Below are 22,507 nucleotides of genomic sequence, written 5' to 3'. Positions count from 1 at the left end.
CTAAAAAGCATAGTGCTTTTTCACAGAATATATTTGTAATGGAAAGAGACTTAAGCAGCATGTTTTGTTAGAGTCTATAAGGAAGAACAAAATAACCATCCCCTCTTCTACCCTCCACTCCCGTCCTGTGTTAATTGAATGCGAGCTTTTTCCTCATTTTGAACTCAGTGCAGTTCTACACTGACCAGTGAAGTGAGTTGGAATTGTCATCTGAGATGCCAGTTCCAGTCTGCTTTGTGGTCTGACAAGGACTCAGAGCCGGTCCAACAATGAGGCGAATTAAGCGGTCGCTTGGGGCGCAAAACATACAGGGGTGCAGTCAAGACTGCTTTTTCTGTTGATTTGTTGTAAAACATGATGGTTTGGTGCTTAATTTGTAAAATCTTGATGTAATTTGATGTTTAATAGGCTTTTCTTTAATCCCTCCTTATTATCCAACATTTTCGCTTATCCAACGCTTTTATTTTTCAGTGATTGGTTTGGGGGGGGCGCCAAAATTCTGTTCGCCTACACTTGAAAAATACCTAGGGCCGGCTCTGCAAGGACTCCCTGGATATGTGTTTAGTGTGGTGTCTGCTAATGATGAATAGAATTGGGACTATCCCTAGACATTAGGGTTGTCCAAATTTTAATTATGTTTCTCATTTTGTAATTATTTCGGATTGTTCTCGTTTTTTGAAACGAGTATTGAAACGTTTTCCCTGGGCGCAACTGGCAATGTAATTCGAACCATCGTTGGCCCATTCTCTAATAGTTTCTTAACATTTTCGTTAAATTTTTTCCTTCCAAAATTTTTTTTGTTTCTGCAGCCTAACATGAATGGGAGCCTAGCGCAGCCTAACATGGCTACCGCTCCCTGGCCAATCAGAGACTTCCACGATGGCTGAAAAAGGTGGGGGCTAGCGTCCTCCGCGTCCACGTGGAGGATCTCTATAAAAATCCCCTCCCCAACTGAGCCAAGCCATTCTGGGCTAGGATACCGAGGAGAGAGGGTGGTTCGCGCACGCTGGGAAGCTGCTTGCTTGCTTGGGGGAGAGAGGGCTAAGTGACTGTTCTGGCTATAGGGGGTAGAGTGTCTGTCTGTTGTTGCTGGTTCGATATTGTGGGGGGTTTTTTGGGAAATTGACTTGGGGCTTGTGGCAGAGTCCTTGCTGTGGCTTTAGGGAACTTTTATTTTCCAAAGGACGTCTGCGTTCCTGCAAGTGCAGAGCTTGGGGTGCTTTACTTTTCTACTCCAGAGGGAGTCCCTTTGCCTTTCTGTTTTCTTTTTTGGAATTTAGCAATCACCACATCAGCCCTTCTTTGCAATCCTGAAAAGGGGGGGGGACTTGAAAATAATAGTTTCCAAAAGACGTCTGCGTTCCTGCAAGTGCATTGCTTCCCTCCCGCTCCGTTTGTAATCCCAAGCCCCCGGGCTGAGTGTTATTACAGCAATCACAAAGACACACATTGTTTTCAAACCTAAAGGGTACATTGGAAGAAATAGTTTCCAAAGGACGTGGGGCATCCGCCAAGGCATTGCTTCCCTCACGCTCCATTTCTATTCCCAAGCCTTGGGCTGAGTTTTATTTCTGCAATCACAAAGTCAGACATTGATTTGATTCAATAGAGGGTCCACAGCAATTTATAGTTTCCAAAGGACGTTGCCAATCCTGTCAAGGCATTGCTTGGCGTGTGCTGCATTTTAATCCAAAGTCCTCAGCCAGACTTTCATTTTTGCAATCACAAGGTCAGCCAGTGGCACCATTGATCAAAAGGTTCAAAGGCAATTTATAGTTTCCAAAGGACGTTGCCAATCCTGTCAAGGCATTGCTTGGCGTGTGCTGCATATCTAATCCAAAGTCTACACAAGTAGAAGAGGGACTTTTACAGTGATAAGAACCCAATTGAACAGGAAATAAGACTTTCAAACCAGGAACAGGTTTCTTCAAATATTGAAAAATAGTGTATTATAAAAAGTTATGAAAATTCGCCAAAAATCATAGGAGACAGGAAACATTCTGCAATTTGTTGAGCAAAGAGTGTGGAATGTGTTCTCCCACTGTACCAAATTTGATGAGAATAGCTCAAGAAATGAGGGCGGGAGACCCCCAGAAAAGTCCCCCCCCGGTTTCCTGTTTTTTGGCGATTGCGCATGCGCGTCCACCATTTTAGAAACATTTTAGAAACATTACAAATTTTCGGAAATATCCGAAAATTTTGGGTGAAAAATTAAGAAATAATTTCTATATCGAAGAGCCGGCACCACCTACTTTAGAAACGAGAATTGGAACATTTTTTCCATCGATCGGACAAGCCTACTAGACATATAGATTCTCACAGAATCATTTCAGAAATTGAACCGCATAATATCGAAATAGAATATCATGCTATATATGTTCTCAATAATATTTGTCTCTTACTCACCCTCCTTTACTATAGAACTGTCAACTAGAGACCTCATCACATTAAGACTAGTATTCGCTGCACATCGTGGCGATTCTGGCAGGGCCCAGTGTGTAGCATGGAAACCCTGTCACCCTACTCCCAGCATCAACTGGCTTCTCCCTCACCCCATCTGACAGGGGGAAGTGTCCACCACTCAGCTTCTCCCCCCCCCCCCTTGTTGCCTATGCAACACGGGAAGCCTCCTGAGTTGCCGCCACAGTGGCTTACGATGCTCTCTCTTCACTTGCACCATGGAGCTCCGCCAGAAGTAGATCTATGTCATGGGATAGGAGCTGGTAGGCTCTGTGCTGCAAGTGAAGAGGAAGCATCGTACGATGAGCAGTTTTGCCCGTCTGATTAGGTCATCAGTCTAATATCTTACTTCATCCATTATGCCAGCTGGAAGTCTTCATGGATTTTTCAGGTGGCCTTCAACCCTTCTTGGCCAAATTATGATTTCACAAACTATGAAGATTTCTATTCAGGGACTTCCAAGTGTGTTGTCGAAGGCTTTCATGGCCGGGATCAGGAGAGAATACTTCTGGAACATGGTCACACAGCCCGAAAGACATACAACAACCCTACTTCCAAGTGTGCTTCACCTTTCCCAGTCAAGACTAGCCTTTGTTTGATAGCATTCAATTTGCTGTTGTTCTTTGTGAGATTTTTCTGACCTGTCTTTTTTTTTTAAGTAATTCATTATGGCTGTGTTTAAGAGCATATTAACCTAGGTTGCAATATTTCAGAATTTTTGTTCATCTGCATACTACTATGCTGATTGTATTAGCTTTCAAAGTAATGGTAGCTAAATGTCAGAGGTGTGATATATAAAACTGAAACAGAACTGTCTGACTCCAGGAAAGTTGGATGTGAGCCTTAACATGGAAAGAAACTGAATGGATAAGAGACTTTTCATATGAGAACATATTGGACACTTTGTACTTAATGTTAGGGTTTGATTTGTGGGTTCTGTCACTTTATTCAAATTAATGAAGAGAGTATTCAAAACATAAAGACCTTTTAGACAATGGAGAAGGAAAAGATTCAGACATTGGCAAACGTTTATCTAGCTACACTTTGACAACACAAAATGTTCTTGAAATTGTCAACTGACATTGCTCATCTCCAAGGTATCTGCATGAAATTGAAATCACCCCTCTTCTCTGTTTTAATTTTGTATACTTTTCCCTCTCCCATGTCTCCTCCAAATTCCTACATTGACAGAAAATACAGTTGGGATTAAAACACATTTTTAAAAAGAAGAACGTTTTAAAAAATAATGCATTTTATAAGGTAGATTTTTTTAAAAAAAAAAAAACTTCCTTTGTGTGCTTTCAAATCATTTCTGACTAATGGTAAACCTAAAGTGAACGTGCCACAGGACTTTCTTGACAAACTTTGTTCAGAGGGGGTTTCCCCATGCCTTCCTTTGAGACCTATAGAGTATAGTTTTCCCATGGTTGCTCAGTGGGTTTCCACAGCTAAGCACAGATTTGAACCCTGGTTTCCCAAAATCCCAGTCCAACACACATAATATTCCACAGCATTGAGCCATGGCAGTTAAAGTGGTGCCAAGCTGCAGTCACTGCACAGTGTAGAGGCATCCTGAGGTGCAGGACCATTAAAAAAACATAATGGCATCATTTTTTGGAAGAATACCCTAATGCCTGACGGCTCACTGGAGGGAAGGATATTAGAGGCAAAGTTGAAGTATTTTGGCCACATCATGAGAAGACAGGAAAGCTTGGAGAGGATCATGATGCTGGGGAAAATGGAAGGAAAAAGGAAGAGAGGCCGAACAAGGGCGAGATGGATGGACAGTATCCTTGAAGTGACTGGCTCGACCTTGAAGGAACTGGGGGCGGCAATGGCCGACAGGGAGCTCTGGCGTGGACTGGTCCATGAGGTCACAAAGAGTCAAAAACGACTGAACGAGTGAGACGACGACGATCTTCCATCCTGTTTATGTCCCCCCATTCCACCCCCCTCGGGTGCCTAAACATATCACGATACATATGTGGTAGACTTGCTTAACATTTCACATGTATGGTTATGGTTCAGTGTTCTTGATTTAAATTGATCTATTACATAATGGATTCTGGAGCTGGTCCCTGACTTTATCTAAGCTGCTTCTTGAAGGTTAAACAGGTGCATCTGCACAGTACCTGCACACAGGGATCCAAACGTTCATATCATAGCTGAAATTGAAGGGGACTGAAAACTGTATTAAGATGTGTAGAGGAGGAGTAGGAAACTGTAGCAACAGAAATAGCTGTTTTTGTTCTTTTGGCAATGGGAGGCTGTTGTTCAACAAACTCATTATTTGCCAAGATTGTATAGCCAGTATGAGGCATTATTGAAGGCTCGTCCACATAGCCATATAAACCGAGAATGTCAAGGCAAAAAATCCCACAATATCTGCTTTGAACTGTGTTATCTGAGTCCACACTTTCATATATTCCAGTTCAAAGCAAATAATGTGGGATTTTATTCAACTATGTGGAAGATATGAGCATCATGCATTATAGGCTGTTCACTCAACTTTCAAAAATAATCATACAAGCCCATGAGTAATTTTTTCATATCTTCTGAACTGAATACAAAGTATGATAGTGTTGTGTCAGGAATGTGACATAACAATTATATACCCTTAGTCAATGACCAAGAAATAGCCATTCCTATTTCTACAGTTTTTCACTTTTTATATATTCATCTTTCTTTTTCAGGTTGTTGAAGGAGTTGATATTTACCCCATGAGGTCAGAATTTTCCAAGAGAGTACTAGTTAATATACCTCTCACATACTCATTTAGTTTGGACAATAGTCACTAAGATAGGTGTGAGTATAAAGGCCATTACGTGGTATAAATCCATTGCAAAAATAATTCATGTTCAACTAAATTCTCACTCCTTATTTGGAATATGCATTGGAATCCTTGGCCCAGATTAACACTAAGCGTCTTTAACACATTCCCCATACTAGATGTTTTCATTCTTATTTCTCCAGCACATCATTTGGATGATTGAACAATTATCTAGTGGCCAATTTGGAACAGTACTTACTGTAGTACAGAATGCTTAAAAGGAAATATGCACCATTATCAGAGTAAATTCCAGTCTGGCCTGGACTTGACCTCTTTATGCTGGACTGTGCAAAATGTTCTGTCTTCTAAAGTCTGGAAAGTTTGGGTAGACCATTCCGGAAATTGAGAAAAGGTCACAGTTTTCCTGGATTATAGCTTCATGGTCTATTTGAAACTATACCAAAAAAAGTAGACAAATAGATCACATAGATCATCATCTCTTTGATCTGGACACTTGCCTTCAGATCTCCTACATTAACAAAATTATCAGACAAGCCTTTCCCTTTTGCAGAGAAATGGATTGCTCACAGGCATGTAGCCGGGAGGGGGGGCTTGGGGGGCTTCACTCCCCCCAAATTCTCAGGGTGGTCCACGAGAAGGCCTTACATTTATTATTTAAACTGTTATGTTTATTTATATCATGATCTGATCACCATGCTCAATATATCCCATATGCATGGGGGTATTGGAATAACGATACAAAAATGTTTGCTAGGGTAGATCCTCTCTCACTCAGACTCAGCCCCCCCGAATCAAAATCCTTGCTACGGGCCTGGTTGCTCATACAGTAGAGTCTCACTCATCCAAGCTAAACAGGCCAGCAGAAGCTTGGATAAACGAATATCTTGGACAATAAGGAGGGATTAAGGAAAAGCCTATTAAACATCAAATTAGGTTATGATTTTACAAATTAAGCACCAAAACATCATGTTATACAACAAATCTGACAGAAAAAGTAGTTCAATACGCAGTAATGTTATGTTTTAATTACTGTATTTTCGAATTTAGCACCAAAATATCTTGATGTATTGAAAACATTGACTACAAAAATGGCTTGGATTATCCAGAGGCTTGGATAAGCGAGGCTTGGATAAGTGAGACTCTACTGTATTATGAATTGTTGTTACCTGCCATCGAATTGACAGTATCAATATACTGTACCACTTACTACAGATGTATCACATGGATATCTCACATACTCTTTCTTCTTGAAATAGAATAACTAGTACAATACAATACAACTCTTTATTGATTAGTCAATTTTGACCATATCAAAACATGTGAAACATACAAAACGTACATACTTACCCATACATACAGTAAAACCATGTAAAACCATGTATAGATACAAAGCATCCCGGCCTACTAGCCTACTAATCCACTCCTAGGTAGTTGTGCAAATACAGAATAAAAGGATTAAAATTAAAATTAATTATTCCCTTAAGGTAAGGTTTAAGCGGGGGCAAGGGTATGTAAAACTAGTGGCTTGTCCATACTAAATTTTAAATTTGGATTTTGTTATTGGCATTAATATCACAGCTATCCGCTTCCATCTTCTCGCGGATGGCCAGCGCTTTTTGCGTTAAAAGGGTCAGTTTTAAAATAGAGTTTTTATCTGAACCCTGTTGAAGGATGTGCATTTTCTCCTTATTCTCTAAATGAGTATGGTTCTCCAGCAGAGGCTCTAAATAGAAAGATCGAATCCTGTTGTAATAGGGGCATTTTAAGAAAAAGTGTTCTGAGTCCTCCACTTCTGCATCTGCCTCACGGCACCCACAGGTTCTCTTCGTATAGGGCAGGGGTCCCCAAACTAAGGCCCGGGGGCCGGATGCGGCCCTCCAAGGTAATTTACCTGGCCCCTGCCGTCAATTTTAGACTTAGGCTCACCCAAAGTCTGAAATGATTTGAAGGCACACAACAACAACAACAACAACAACAACAACAACAACAACAACAACAACAACCCTACTTAACTTGACTATCTCATTGGCCAGAAGCAGGCCCACACTTCCCATTGAAATCATGATAGGTTTACAGTATGTTGGTTAAAATTGTTTTTATTTTTAAATATTGTATTGTTCTTTCATTTACTAATATTGTGCTATGGCAATAATATAATATATTGTGTATACATATAATATTGATAATACAGTAGAGTCTCACCTATCCAAGCTCACTTATCCAAGGTTCTGTATTATCCAAGGCAGTCTGCCTTTTAGTAGTCATTGTTTTTGTAGTAAATGTTGCAATGTTTTGGTGCTAAATTTGTAAATACAGTAATTACTACATAACATTACTGTGTATTGAACTGCTTTTTCTGTCAATTTCTTGTAAAACATGACATTTTGGTGCTTAATTTGTAAAATCATAATGTAATTTTATGTTTAATGGGCTTTTTTCTTAATCCCTCCTTATTATCCAAGATTTTCGCTTATCCAATGTTCTGTCGGCCCGTTTATCTTGGATAAGTGAGACTCTACTGTAATATTATAATGTAATACAATATAATACTTATTTATTTATTACAGTATTTCTACCCCCGCCCTTCTCACCCAATAGGGGACTCAGGGCAGCTAATAATAATAATAAAATACAATAATATTGTATAATATAATAATATTAATTATATATTATATATTAAATGTAATATTACCAATAATATTACGGTATAGTGGTATAGTACAATATAGTAATATATAATGCTAATATTGTGCTATGCTAATAATATAATATATTGCATGTACATACAACTTGTAAGCTGCTCTGAGTCCCTTTCGGGGTGAGAGAGGGTGGGGTATAGATGTAGTAAATAAATAATTGTTGTTGGGGGGGGTTCGCACTACAAATAAGACAGTGTGCATAGGAATTTGTTCATTTTAAAAAAAAATGATAATTTGGCCCCTCAACAATCTGAGGGACCATGAATCGGCCCTCCACTTAAAAAGTTTGAGGACCCCTGGTATAGGGGATATTCTGATGTCTGCCTAGCTTGGAGTTAATGTCGAGTTGCTCAAATCTAGCCCGGGTAAAAAGTTTTCTAATATATAGTGGAAGTGTAAAAAAGAGGTAGGTTTCCATGCCCACGTTGCATTTAAATTTAGCCAGGTATGGAGTGGCTCTAGCTTGCGCTATGATCATAAGATCATTTTGTGCAGCAGTGTCAAGGACTCTTTGGTAAACAATTGAGCATACTTTAGAAATAACTAGTATGTGACATTCCCTTTTGCATCTTTGTGCAAGCATCTGGCATTTTACCTACATGTCTGCTGCTCCACCACTGTAACGGTATTGTTGGACCAGCTAAACGTATGAACCGTACTTCAGGAACACTGCACTAAAGAGTAACTTTCGGAATATAACTATTATTATAATCCCTTTAGGACTTGAAATTATCCATCATATTTTTAAAAAAACAGTGAGAACAATATTCTTCCTCTCATACTTTCTAATCCTTGTGAATACAAAGTAGATATTCCTAATTTGAGTAGATTACTATAGCAGCCTACAAGTACAACTCAGGATGGGTAACTCAGGATAAGCAAGGAAGGGAAAGAGGTGTCATCATGGACTAGGGGCAGAAGACAGTGAGAAGGCACAAGTCCTGGCAAGAGAGAGGAAAGGAGGAAAAGAAAGGGATAGCTGCATCAAGATGGTGCAAGGATGGAGCAAGGTAATGCTGGATTATGAACTAGGCTTCAGAATATATTTTGCAATAAAACTGCAAGCTGCTATTGTAGTCTGAAAAACATGCTGATCAAGGAGAGATCCCTGACCAATTTTAAGAAAATCTGGGACTTATAGTATTTATTAATTTTTTACATCAGAGATGGAGACAAACATCTACTTTTGGTTTCTGATTTAGAAGAACGTTACTAAAAACAAAACAGTAGTTATAAAGTGATATTTTAAGGAAGCAGAAAATGGAGAAGTTAAAATCATGTGGTATATGTTTAGTGGTGTGAGCTTGCCTGGGGATGTATTGGCTGACATGATTATTTTAGACTGAGTCCTGCTAGTTGTAGTAAAATTATATATATTTGAAAAAAAGGGTTTTTTCTGTTTCTGTGGGGGAAATACTGTTTTCTAGGGGTATGCAATTTTCTTGTTACTTGTCATAAGTTTTATCAAATTTGTTAAGGTGATATCTAAGGTGCAAGTGTGGACCGCACCAAAAACTTAAGAATTGAAACTTACCCAATACTTTTTCATTTGATTTTTGTGAATCTCAGAAGCCTCCAAAGTCAGTTTCATTTTAGCGCAAGGAAGCAAAGCAAAGCCAAAAAGGCTGCCTTTCCTCCTTAAATTAAAGGCCTCTTGCCATTAGGAGAGGGAAGCAGCAGGGAGAAAGCAGAGTTTGCTAGAAAAGAGACTGAGGGAACACAGAATTCTGGGAAATGCAGTTTGGGAAGGCAAGGAGCCCTATGCCAAATAATTCAGAAAGCCCTGCCCTAAACTCAGAGCCGGCCAGAGATAATTTTAAATATTAAGCGGGGGTGGGGAAAAGCGCCCCCCCCCGCTGGCGCCGTGGGAGGCGTGGCCATGTGCCGCGGGAAGCACATGGCCACGCCTCCCGCGGCACCGGTGGGCCCCACCTCCCGTGCCCTGGTCCCGCCTCCCACGCTGCTCGCCCTGACCCCGCCTCTCACGCAGCGTGGGAGGCGAGGTCAGGGCGAGTAGCGCGGGAGGCGGGGCCAGGGTTGGCCCCGCTTCCAGCGCTACTCACCCTCGCCCATCTGGCCTTTTCCAGCTGGCCAGACTGCAGCGGAGGTCCCTCCAGGCCCACGCTGCGTGAGAGGCGGGGCCAGGGCACGCTGGGCGGGAGGCGTGGCACCGCCCTGATGGTGCCCCGCCTCCCGCCCAGTGCACCCTGGCCTGGCTGGCCTTTCCCAGCCGGCAGTGGCCATGTGGAGCTTGCTCGTCGCCGAACAGGCCTTCCTGTTCACCGGCAAGCGAGCCCATGGTCCCTGCTGGGGCGGGGAAGCCTGACGGCGCCCTCCGGGGACCTGCACCCGAGGCGGCCGCCTCACGTGGCCTCCATGGTGGGGCCGCCCCTGCCTAAACTACATTTCCCAGAATTCTACTCAGCATCAGAACGGCCCAATCAGGATAGGGGAGAGATTTGTCCCACCATAGTAGCAGCCAGCCAGTGTCTAATAAATTGTTGAATCTACAAAGAATAAGTAAATCTCTGTGCTGAGCTGGGCTGGAAAGAAATCCCCAAACAGAAGTTCTATTAGTTAGTACTATGAAGAGACATTCAATGAGATCGAGATGTGGCTTTGTGTGTGTGTGTATATATATATATATATATATATATATATATATATATATATAGTGTCAAACTTTTAAATGTGTTGTCGAAGGCTTTAATGGTCGGAATCACTGGGTTACTGTGAGTTTTCTGGGCTTGTCCCAGAAGCATTCTTTCCTGACATTTTGCCCACATCTATGGCAGGCATTCTCAGAGGTTATGAGGTCTGTTGGAAACTAGGCAAGTGAGATTTATATACCTGTAGTGTCCAGGGTGGGAGTCAAAACTGTCTGTTTGAGGCAAGTGTGAATGTGGCAATTGGCCACCTTGATTATTTTTGATGGCCTTGTAGCTACAAAGTCTAGCTACTTCCTGCCTGGGGGAATCCTTTGTTGGGAGGTGTTAGCTAGCCCTGATAGTTTCTTGTCCAAAATTCCCCTGTTTTCTGAGTTGTTCTTTATTTACTGTCTCAATTTTAGAGTTTTAAAAAAATACTGGTAGCCAAATTTTGTTCATTTTCATAGTTTCCTCCTTTCTGTTGAAATTGTCCACATGTTTTTAAAAAACTTTTAAAATTTTCCCAAAATCAGTAAATGTATGACTATTTCTGAAAGTTAGGGCGGGGATGATCCTATGTTATCTTATGCCATTGTATAGAAAATTCAAGGAGATAGCTCTTGTAGGTTTTTAAATGTCGTTTATAAAAACTTTGAAAATTCCCCAAAAGTCCATGGATAAGTGAAACTTTCTGAAACTTGATGGGCTAACAGTGGTAAATATGTTCTACCATTGTAGCAAGTTTTATTCCATTAACTGTAAAGGGAGAAAGGAGACCCTGAAGTTTCCCCACTTGCACAATTACTATAATGAAAAAGTATAGTAACGAAATTTTTAGAAAGGACACTTTAGAAATACTTTAGAAATGAAACACCCCCTAATTTAGTATGGAATTTTGAAACTTTTTTTCATCGATTGGACCTACTATTTTTTTAACTTTATGTAATTTGTTTTTCTGTATATGTTTTATGTATGTGTATAGGTTTATTTTCTTGAATAAAAATTAATGTTAAAACCCATTTAAAAGTGTGAAGATGTGGCACACATTGAAAATCTAAAAATGTGTTTATGAAGACAAGTCATTTTAGGGTAGGTAGATTTTTTTTTCTTCTTCTCTTTTCTCAGTACTGGAATGGGGTTAGGAGGGAAGGGTCTTTCTTAATCCTTTGTTTCTGTAATTACTTCTTTTTACTTCACTGTACCTCTTTGCTGAATAAACTAAAACAAGATTTTGAAAAAATAAAAAGCAATAAAAAAGAGCAACAGCCAATTACCAAGCTAAGGAGGCATAATTAGAAAGGAAATGAAGGAAACAGACAGTGGGGTGCCGTGATATGAAATGCGACATTGACAAATCAAAGGAAACTTGGAATTCAATAGGAGATATTTCAGGCTATTAGATATTTAATTTTCTTTATTAACAAATCCAGTCTCATTTTTTCCCAGAGACTAAAAGTAAGTAGTAATTGAAACTTTGGCTGGTATATCATGACAAAAGTCCTGCCCAACAATCTGGAGTTAGTCCTGTAAATGACACAGAAGCAAGTAAACATTGAATAGGAACCCAAATAGGTATTACAAAACCCTTTAAAGATAATCTTTGACTTGGCATTAAATAAATGTCAGGCTCTAGAGAAGCAGAGAATACAGCCTGACTATGTGATGTCCCCAAATAAATCCTCCCTTTCTCAGAGCATTTTTCCATGTTTGAAGATGCATGCAAATCTATGGGCTCAAAAACAAATTAAAGGAGCATAGTTGAAAAGGAATAGTTTGGTAAAAGCAAGGTTGATTTCTTAATGAATTGAAACATTAGCTTTTCGGGTGAATGTTGCAGTTTAGTGGTCACTGTACTTTTAACAGTTGTATGGGAAAGGGAATTTTCGCAGTTGTTTGCCATGCAAGTTGAACCTCCTAAAACTATTTCTTCCACACACATTTTAAAGAGCCAGGAGCCATCTCTGTTTTTCACGTGGCCACTACACAACCATGTCTTCACACATTTCCCTCCTGCCAGTGAACAGGAAATCATCTTCAACCCTATGGATAATGCATGACTAAGAATAGTCAGTCAGTAGCCTTTATTTCGGTCAACAGACCATTGGCTAGAGTCAAGTAACAGTACAATGATGAAAGACAACATTTGAGTAGTTTATGTAAAATCTGTAAGTGTTCAGAGTGCAACAAAGAATATCTAGGTGATGTTTTACTAATCGGTAATCAGTTTTTGTTTTAGATTATAAAGATAGTCAAAGAACCAATAGAGAATGGAGATACTTGTTATTAACTATAAGCCAAATGCAATGTCATAAACTACTCAAATGACTAAGAATAGTGTCATTAGACCCAGTACTATATACAATGATGAGGCCCTTGGATTGCAGAGGATTGAGGCAGGAGGGTTTATCCAAATATCAGGTGCCATGTTAGAATGTGACTATTTGGCTGTCTTAATTACACATGCTATGGTGGCCAGGTTGGCAGAATTGAAACATTGGTCTTGCCAAGTTCAAATAAGCAAACTGGTGCTGCAGACGTACCTGCCAAATTCACCAAATAAGAGCATCGACCCCATGGGCATAGGGTTTGTGATGTCTTCCTTGATACAAACATAGTGGGGTGTGTTTCAGATAGTCTAATTCTAACTAGAGTAGGCTCACTAAATCCATGGGGTTGACCTATGTGTTAACCCATCAATCAACAATTAATTCTATGGGTCTCATTAAGTTAGTACAATCCAACAGGATGCCAACCAAAGTGCTTCAAAAAAAGCTAAAAACCACAACGGCAATTACAACTGAAAACAATACTGTAAACATTGTTAAAAGTCCTGGGCCCATATAAAATTATCTTTTAAAAATATTGCTTTCAGAAATAAGAGAAAAAGCACATTTAATTCTGTGAAAATATTTAGTAGACTGGGGTTTTTGAGCACTTGGTTTCCATTTATTAACATACATTCAACCAACCAGGGACCACTCAATAACCAGAAATATTTTTATCAAGATGTCACATAACACCAAGACGTGCAAGCATACTGGAAGAAGCAGAGCATGAGTTACTGAAGAATACATCATGGGCAATATGAGACTGGGAGGTTTTTACTGTTTAGATCCAGGATATGACTCATTCAGATGTTTAAACAGAGGATAGACAGCCAGCCATTTGGAATAATTTACATGAGGGTACTTCAACATTGTAGAATTAACTTTATTTGCCACCATTGTAACCACTATGGCTCAATGCTATGGAACCATGGGATTAGAAGTTTGTTGAGGTACCAGCACTCTTTAGCACTGAGGACTAAAGACCTTTTAAAGCTACAACTTGCATGATTCTATCACAGTTATAGTCGTGTCAAACTGCATTAATTCTACAATGTAGCAACACTCTTAGGCTGCTTGCATGACACAGGGAGTTGCATTGTAGGGGATATATTGCACATTTGGGTTCAGGGTCTTTGTGAAACAGACACATGGAACATTTAATGAGAAATGAGTGAAATTGTGCAATGTAAGAGAAATAATATGAAAGAAGTTTCTAAGAACATCCGTTTGGGAGGTAAGCTCTACAATCCCAGCTGAAGAAAGCTGCATCCCATTCCTGAAACCCTCACCCACCCTTCCCAGACAGCTCCTTGAATCATAGAATAATAGATTTGGAAGAGACCACATGGGCCATCTAGTCCAACCCCCTGACATGCAGAAAAGCACACTCAAAGTATCCCTGACGGATGAGCATAAAGCCTCTGTGTAGAAGCTTCCAAGTATGGAGCTTCCACAACACTTCAAGGCACAAAGTTCTACTGTAGAATAGCTCATCCAGTCAGGAAGTTCTTCCTAATGTTCAGGTAGAATCTCTTTCCTGTAATTTGAACCCATTGCTCCTAGTCCTAGTTTCAGTAGAAAACAAGTTTCTCTCTCTTCCTTATGACACCCTTTCACATATTTATATATGGTTATCATGTCTCCTCTCAACCTTCTCTTCTGCAGGATAAACAGCTTTTTTAAAGATGCTCCTCATAGGGCATGGTCTCAAGACCTTTGATCATTTTAGTTGCTCTCATCTGAACACCTTCCAGCTTGTCAATATTTCTTTTGAACTGTGGTGCCCAGAATTGGACACAGTCTTCCAGGTGAGATCTGACCAAAGCAGAATAGAGGACCACCTTGATCTAAACCAGGGGTCCCCAAACTAAGGCCCGGGGGCCAGATGCGGCCCTCCAAGGTCATTTCCCTGGCCCCTGTCCTAAACTTTAGACTTAGGGTTGACCTAAGTCTACCTGGTCTTTGGAGGTCTCTTTGCTTACTTATAGCCTTATGAGATCATCTAGATGGTCTTTGGATGTCTCTTTGCTTAGCTACCGCCATCTAGATGGCTTTTGGAGGTCACTTTCCAAAAGTATGAGACCATCTAGATGGCTTTTGGAGGTCACTTTCCAAAAGTATGAGACCATCTAGATGGCCTTTGAGAGTGCCTTTACTTACCTATGGTTTTATGAGATCATCTTGATGGCCTTTGGGGGCCCCTTTCCTTACCTATGGTCTTATGAAACCATCTAAATGGTCTTTGAGGATCCCTTTCCTTATCTATGGTCTTATGAGACCATCTAGATGGCCTTTGGAGGTCTCTTTGCTTACCTATGTCTTATGAGATCATCTAGATCAGGGGTCCCCAAACTAAGGCCCATGGGCCAGATGCGGCCCCCCAAGGTCATTGACCTGGCCTCTGTCCTAAACTTTAGACTTAGGATTGACCTAAGTCTGAAACGACTTGAAGGCATACAACAACAATCCTAATTTTGGACTATTTCATCATAGTCCGGCCCCCCAACAGTCTGAGGGGCTGTGAATCGGCCCTCCACTTGAAAAGTTTGAGGACCCTTGATCTAAACACTATACTCCTTTTGATGCAGTCCAAAATCCCATTGACGTTTTAGCTGCTGCATCACATTGTTGGCTCATGTTTAACTTGTTGTCCACAAAGACTACAAGATCTTTCTCACATGAACTGTTGTCAAGCCAGGCTTCACTCAGAAAACAAGGAAATTATGAAGACATTCCTTTGTATGCAATATCCCCTTCTATTTCAAAACACAGAGGGTGGGATATTAAAATTGCTTTCCTTATAGTGTACAGCAGAGCTTTCCAGCCATTTCATGTTGGAGACAGAGGTGGGCGGAAAATGTATGCTAGTGACTGAGCCCAGAATATATGGTGATGTGAATTAGTATCTACAAATTAGGCAGTTAAAGTTCAATCTATTGTTAAGATGGACCAACATGAGTTTCCTCGCATATGCCTTAAGCCTAGGTCACCTCCAGAAGAATCTGGCAGACGTATTTCAGCACTTTATAAGGAAAAGCCGGAGGAGTTTTTATTTATTTGAAGCATTCATTTTGCATACAGCCCAGCTGCCATTTTAGCAGGCGCTCACATCTGGAGCTGGAATGCTGTCACTAGAAAAGGAAATGAATAGGAAATGGAATGGTTATGACAGCTGTCACTTTTAAAAAAGCAGCTGGTACCTATTTTTTTAATTGACCTATCAAGACAGAAACCATCTGTAAATAAACAAGCAGGAACAAGATGCTTTTGTTTTTATATTTTCTCTGGTAATGTTTATATAGGCTTTAAAAACAAAACAAAACCTTGCCCTGTTGCCATGAGGGCACTGTCAATTTCCTATTAGAACAATGCCTGAAAGTGCCTGTTATCACTTTATGCTATTTATTATTACTATTATAATAAGTCATTGATGAACCTAACACTTTATATAGTTACTTAAGAAAAGAGGCTCTTGGCCAGAAGACCCTACAGTGGCAATAAAGAACAGCTGCAAACTATTTTGATAGGAAGAGCAAGATAAGAGAACTAATGAAAGGTCAAGTGAGTAAAATAACACTCTTTGGATGTTCTCAAGTAGAAAAGTAGAATGTGGAGATATATGAAGAGATGTCACATCCTATAGAATAATATGAGAGAAGAGAACACATCCAGGCCAAATGAAGCAAATAGATGTACAAACCCCATTCCTATACTCACAGAGTGGGGAACGGAGAGGTGATTTGCAGGAATGTTGTGTCCCTCACTACAAGTCTCATCTGGATGTGAAGCCACACTGGACTGTGTGTGCATATATCTGTCTTCAAGCCACTTGAAGACCTATGGCAACCCCATGAATTTCACAGGATTGTCTTGAGCAAAAACGAAAAAGATCTTGGAGTCCTCGTGGACAACAAGTTAAACATGAGCCAACAATGTGATGCAGCTGTTAAAAAAGCCAATGGGATTCTGGCCTGCATAAATAGGGGTATAGCATCTAGATCCAGGGAAGTCATGCTACCCCTCTATTCTGCCTTGGTCAGACCACACCTGGAATACTGTGTCCAGTTCTGAGCACCGCAATTGAAGGGAGATGTTGACAAGCTGGAAAGCGTCCAGAGGAGGGCAACTAAAATGATCAAGGGTCTGGAGAACAAGCCCTATGAGGAGAGGCTTAAAGAGCTGGGCATGTTTATCCTGTAGAAGAGAAGGCTGAGAGGAGACATGATAGCCATGTACATATGTGAGGGGAAGTCATAGGGAGGAGGGAGCAAGCTTGTTTTCTGCTGCCCTGCAGACCAGGACACGGAACAATGGCTTCAAACTACAGGAAAGGAGATTCCACCTGAACATCAAGAAGAACTTCCTCACTGTGAGAGCTGTTTGGCAGTGGAACTCTCTCCCCCTGGACTGTGGTGGAGGCTCCTTCTTTGGAGGCTTTTAAGCAGAGGCTAAAAATTAAACATGTTCTGATAATAAATCAACAATTTCAAACCTTCCTTTTTATGAAGCACAACTGAAGCATTTAATATAGAGTCCACTGTAAACACTGCAACATTGTTGCTTACAGATGTAAATGAATGACATTCAAAAAGCTTTTACTCTTGCCAAATTTTACTCTTGCCAAATTGACTCCCAATGTTGAGGTAAAGGGATCCCATTTGGGTTTTGGGACCCCTGCATGGATAGCAAGTTCAAGTCCCATTATATACAGAGGTGTAGTAAACTGGTGCCTCATATATAAAATGGAAAAAAAATATCAAAGTTTGTTTTTTTGGGGGGAGAGGGATTTCATAGAAGAGACCTCAAGGTCTCTTCTCCTGTGCAGAAATACAAAATCAATGTACCCGCAACTGATGGCCATTCAGCCTCTGTTTTAAAATGTTCAGAAAAATGGGCTTCAACTCTGGCATTCAAATGGAATTATTGTGCTAGGTAAAAGGTAAAGGTTTTCCCGTGACGTTAAGTCCAGTCGTGACTGACTCTGGGGGTTGGTGCTCATCTCTATTTCTAAGCCGAAGAGCCGGCGTTGTCCGTAGACACCTCCAAGGTCATGTGGCCGGCATGACTGCATGGAGCGCCGTTACCTTCCCGACGGAGCGGTACCTATTGATCTACTCACATTGGCATGTTTTCGAACTGCTAGGTTGGCAGTTGGGGCTAACAGCGGGCGCTCATTCCGCTCCCGGATTTGAACCTGGGACCTTTTGGTCTGCAAGGTCAGCAGCTCAGCGCTTTAACACACTGTGCCACCACCAGGGGCCCATTATTGTGCTACAATTTTATAAAGAGCCTAGGATTAATAAATTATCTTTTGCAACCTGTCATGGTGACAAGCCTAACTCCTTCCCTTCTTTTGGTAGTCTTCACATATATATTTTTAAAAAGATACATTAAATAAAAAAGCCATTTGGTGTCACATATTGTTTATCCCAAGGAAGCAATGAAAAAATAAAATTAAACACTTGATAAAAATGGTAACTCAGATGACAAGAGAACCATATTAAGTCTAAAGAAAACAATTTCAGAGAGGAGAGAAAGAATGGGATGAGTGTGTGTGCACTGTATATTTGGACAGTCTTCACCATAGTCCCCACAGCTCCTCTATATCTATTTATTTACAGTATTTATATTCCGCCCTTCTCACCCCGAAGGGGACTCAAGGCGGATCACATTATATACATATAGGGCAAACATTCAATGCCCATATACACATAGAACTGAGACAGAGACAGACAGACACAGAGGCAATTTAACCTTCTCTTGAGGGGATGTTCGATTCTGGCCACAGGGCGGAGCAGCTGCTTCATCATCCAATGTGACGGCACTTCCTCATTCCAATGTCGTAAATTAGTTAAATTTGCCTCCCCACTTTATAAGTGGTACCTTATTTCCTACTTGATAGATGCAACTATCTTTCGGGTTGCTAGGTCAGCAACGAGCAGGGGCTATTTTTTATTTTTTAATTGACGGGTGTTCACCCCGCCATGGGCTAGCCTCAAACTCATGACCTCATGGTCAGAGTGATTTATTGCAGCAGGTTGCTCATCAGCCTGCGCCACAGCCTGGTAGTTGCTACTTTTCTCTTGTATTTTTCATTGCACTATATTGAGCTTTGTATTGGAGATTATGGTGTTACTACTGTATATGCTATAGGGTCATTATAGTTATCCAACTGCACAGACTAGATTGTGTTTGTTGACATATTTTACAAGCATTCTGTTTCTATACTGTAATCCGCTCTCAGGGAGAAGGGCGGAATATAAATAAATTATCATTAATATTATTATTATTGCCATTTCTCTTATATCAGTTGGAGGAATGTTGGATTACAGTATTAGTATTGCATATTCGGGCTGGCCTCAAACTCATGACCTCATGGTCAGAGTGATTTATTGCAGCAGGCTGCTCACCAGCCTGCGCCACAGCCCGGCCCCTGTATATTCTACAGAGAATATAATCAATATAACAGTGTTGAACTATAAAAGAAACTAATGTATCAGAATCAGGTCTTTTGTAAAGCTAATGGATCATATTCCCCCATTCACAATACAGATTCTCTCCCCCCGCCCAAATATTCTGCATAATAACTGTGACAGCTGTTATAATATATTGTTTCTGGGAAAATTAGCTATTATGAAAACAAAGAAACGTAACGGGTAGCTGATGAAAGTCTGGGGGGCTGCATCACTTTATGTGCAACCTTTACTAAAGCAGTAGCACAGTGGGATGATCTCATAAAAGAGATAATGTAGTTTAAATAGTAAAAAAGTGATTTCTTTATTTAAGGAAATCAGAAATTACATAGCACTGAAATGCAGAAATGAAGGCGTTTTTAAAACTACACAATGTAAGAATGGCACTGCAGGCTTCCCAATCACTGGTTACGATGTATGTCTCATTAGGAGGGTTCTTACCAGCTTAGTTACAGAGAACAATCCTTTCTTCATGTCTGCAAACAGAGATAAGCAGATGTGACCAATAAAAGAGCAAGAAATCAGGATGGGCCAGATTTTTGCCCGGACACGGTAGACCAAAAGGAAATCTCTCTCTTAGGCACAAAGGTACCTTATAAAGTTCAAGTTCTCAGATTTGTACTAGCCAAATTGAAATTGAATTTCAACCCTCAAATGATCTTCATCAGCAACACTACAACAGCAGCATCAGTAAGCCCATAGATGCAATTATGAAATGGTAGCTGAAATGATTAGTATGAAAATTGATGTTGGCCTGTGCTATAAAATAAAGGAAACCGAGTTTAGTTACCGGGGATAAAATAGGAATAATAACAAGCTTGTGTCCCATGGTTCCTCTTTCCAAAACTACACTGGCCTCAGTGATCAAGCCACTTATTTCAAAGCAGTCAGACTAAGATTACTCCAGAGTAAACAGCTCAAATATTTCAGCCCATATGTTTTGCCACTTAATCCTTTCTGCGACATTCACTGGTGTGTATTTCAGTGGGAGAGTGAATGGTTTTCTCAGAAATACAACCTATAGCCCTACAGTTGTAATACATCAAGGCAAGCCAAACAATTTGTAATCTCACTTTCTATAAAGCATAAGCCAGAACAGCTATACTTCTAAAAGGTGGAGTGAAGGTTTAGCTCTCACCTCGAATATCTCAGCTTTTCTCAGCTTTCCAGACCATGAGATTTAACTTCAAGTGAACATCCTCAGCCTGTGTGTGAATCTCTTGTCTTAAATAGAGTTTGCAAGGTAAATCTCAGCACTGTGGCTTTAGCATGATCCCTCCTAGGAAGGATGAATGTGAACTAGGCTGGAAATTCAAGAGAAACGGATCAGACTCAGACACTGGGAAACACCACTAGTACATCTTCAGTTAAAAGACGGGATAAATTGGCCTTGTTAACTCTTGAGTTCAAAACTATGGATCCAGTTTTTAAAGAATGTCAAAGGTCACATGCAAGACTTTAGGAAACTTTACATTGGTTATACTATACTTTCTGGCAAAAATGGGCATGGGGGAAATTTCAAACTGTCATTACATCTCATCAAAATAACACTTGTATATACAATGACAGTTTAAAAATTAACACTGCTGAGATGAAGTAGAGCAACCTTCCCATAGTTATGATAGCTGTGCAAATTGGATTACTGAATTCCGGGAAATACAAATAAGGAAGATGTTCAAGATCACTTTCAGGACCTCATCACATGAGGAATTTTTAGCATCCTCAGATGTTTCTGCCTCAGTTGAGGGACGGATGGGAATGCAGCCCATCACACAACGTCCCTTAACTTCTGGCTGCGGCTCTGCCCCCAATTGGCATGGAAGGATCTAGGACACTTCCTAGTCAACATGGGAGCCAGCACAGTTGTGCCCCAGTTGGGTGATGCTTCCCCCATGTGATGGTGAAAATGTCACTTGAAAAAGCCTAAGTACAAATGTTGGCCTTGCCATAAACCTCCAAGTTATAATAGACTTTTCTGTCAGCCCAAAAAGGCTTCTGGATGATTGTGAGGATAAAAGAGTTGAAATTCTATATATATTTACTTTGATCACTTTTAATAAAAGGCTGGTAGAAATCTAATAAAAATAAGTCCACGAAAAAGTACTGTATTATTTAAATGTATTGTTAATGGCGCTCCATGCAGTCATGCGGGCTACATGACCTTGGAAGTGTCTACGGACAACGCCGGCTCTTCGGCTTAGAAATGGAGATGAGTACCTACCCCCAGAGTCAGACATGACTGGACTTAACGTCAGGAGAAAACCTTTACCTCTTTTTTTATTGTTCACTTTACTACCCTAGAGTAGTAGTAGTACATACATATGAAGAAAATGATATACAATGGCATAGAACTATCATAAAAACTTTATTCATACTATATATGAATGCAATACATAGCTTAACAACTGGTGAATGCACAATGTATCTCATATTGTATTTCTGTTTTTGGTAAAAAGGGGTGCCTTAAGAGGTCACCTTTCCACCTTCCAGACTTAAATGCTGAAAAAACACATTACTGGATTCTGTCGATGCCAGCCATCCCATGAGGTTTCCTTGTCATCTTCCAGCTTTCCTCTTCCCACTGCTTTCTTCAATCAAGAGATGGGGAACACCTGATTCCTGAAAATGGAGTCTTATCTCTGTCTTCGCACATTGACAAGATGGAATTCCATAGGCAGTCACTGGAAGTGGCTGTGTATCATGGGATGGCCTCCGTGGATCTCTGTTTTGCCAGTATGCCAAAATGAAGAAAAGGTAAGGTGGGATAAAGTCCTCATTCTAAATCTTCTAACAATATTCTCCCATGAGGGGTGCATTTCAAGAAAGCATCAACATTATTGCATTTTGCTGTTGTAAGCTATAGGCTATAGTGGCCAAAGCCATTGCCCTTTAACTGTGTTGGTTTAGTACCAATTCATCTTCAGACAACCCACTTTCAAGATGTCCCAGTTTATCTCTTCTCCCACTTCCATCCTTTATCCCAATTTAGTTCAGTTTCTCCAAATTGAGGCCCCATCTACACTGCCAGATAAAATCCAGATTATCTGCCTTGAACTGGAATATAGTAGTCTATACTGCCACATAATCCAGTTCAAAGCCAGATAATCTG

Source organism: Anolis carolinensis, chromosome 6 (genome assembly GCF_035594765.1).
Source record: "Anolis carolinensis isolate JA03-04 chromosome 6, rAnoCar3.1.pri, whole genome shotgun sequence".
NCBI classification, from domain to species: domain Eukaryota; kingdom Metazoa; phylum Chordata; class Lepidosauria; order Squamata; family Dactyloidae; genus Anolis; species Anolis carolinensis.
The sequence above is the reverse complement of the archived record's forward strand: the minus strand, read 5'-3'. Positions refer to the sequence as shown.